Here is a 1,470-nt window from a genome sequence, read left to right on the forward strand (position 1 = left end):
AAAAAAAAAAGGAAGGCAAAGGTCCTTGCCACTGTTACAAGACCAGTTGGGCTTGGCGCCCGTAACACAGTGGTTACAGCGCCAACCACATACATCGACGCTGGTGGGTTCAAACCCACCCTGGGTCAGCTGAACAACAATGACAACTGCAACAACAAAAAAAATCCAGTAGTAGCTGGAACTACTGTGCTGGGTGCCTGTAGTCCCAGCTACTTGGGAGGCTGAGGCAAGAGAATTGCTTAAGCCCAAGAGATGGAGGTTGCTGTGAGCTGTGACACCACAGCAAACTACCGAAGGCAACGTGGTGAGACTCTTTCTCAAAAAAAAAAAAAAAAGTTGGTGGGGATTTGGGTTATTGGTGGGATTTGGGTGGTTAAACTTCACAAAATGCCTAGATATTATCCCACTGAACATGTGCCTCGAAAGCTGTTGAGGCCCGGCAAAAAATTCTTCAATCAGCATCGTGCCCAGGACCATTCTCATTATCTTCACTGGACACCATAGAGGCAAGAGGGGGTATATGAGGCTGGCGCCCTATTCACTGAGCCACAGGTGCCACCTTTTTTTTTTTTTTTTAGAGACAAGGTCTCGCTCTGTGAGCTCAAGCAATCCACCCATCTCGGCCTCCACAGTGTTAGGATTACAGGTGTGAGCCATCAGGCCGGCCAAGGCATTTAATTTTTTGCTATCATTATCACTTACTTTGACAGAGAGAGAAGGAATTTACTTAAAACAGTCTAACCCCATGGTCTTAACGAACTCTTAAAACTGTCTCTCCATTCACCTGGAGATGGGCAAACTTGTGGCCAACCTGGAAAGCCCCAGAAGGAATGAGATTGGGCCTCAGTCCCTCCCTTGAGAGGCTCAGTGGGGAAGATGAGCCGCCCTCCGACTCATCAGGATAGTCTTGATCAAGATCAGCTGATACAGAGGACACCTGTGCTTCAAAGGTGATGACCCACTCCGTGCGAAGGGGTTTGGGACAGATGACCCAAGCTCAGTGTCAGAGGCCAGGCATCGGTGAGAGACACAGATGCTGTGTGTGGTTTGGGCTGAAAGCTCTGTTGGACTCACCTACTCCGGCATCATTTCCACTTCAGGGAGCAGGGGCTGAGCTTGTGGAATGAACTGAGATGGCTGTAACCTTGGGGCCCACATGTGGAACCACCAGACCTCGTTAAGTAGGACTGGCTTCCTTTCCTTTGCACCAAGTGAGCCCCTGGGATTCTTAGCCTATTCTTGAAGAGACCTCAAGAGGGAGATGCTGCTCTTTCCCGTCTTGCAAGATGGCGGGTGACTAAAGAGAAGCAACCTGCGGCCAAAAAAGCCAAGCAGGGGAAGCCCCACTGGGGCCCAAATCCTCTTCTCATCAGAGGAACAGGCAGATATTCCCAATCTGTCACGTAACCAGAAAGGTGGTGTATAGGAAGTACACAGGGGTTAAATCCAAGATGGAAAAGAAAAAAAAAA

At 49.2% G+C, this 1,470-nt stretch overlaps 1 protein-coding gene across 1 annotated transcript in view; it reads right to left on the reverse strand.

Annotated features, from left to right (window-relative positions):
- LOC100954048 (glutathione reductase, mitochondrial-like) overlaps window positions 1-1,470 on the reverse strand; it is a 23,754-nt gene that overhangs the window by 3,508 nt on the left and 18,776 nt on the right.

This window comes from Otolemur garnettii, unplaced genomic scaffold, assembly GCF_000181295.1.
Source record: "Otolemur garnettii isolate 467f Iridium unplaced genomic scaffold, OtoGar3 scaffold00007, whole genome shotgun sequence".
NCBI classification, from domain to species: Eukaryota; Metazoa; Chordata; class Mammalia; order Primates; family Galagidae; genus Otolemur; species Otolemur garnettii.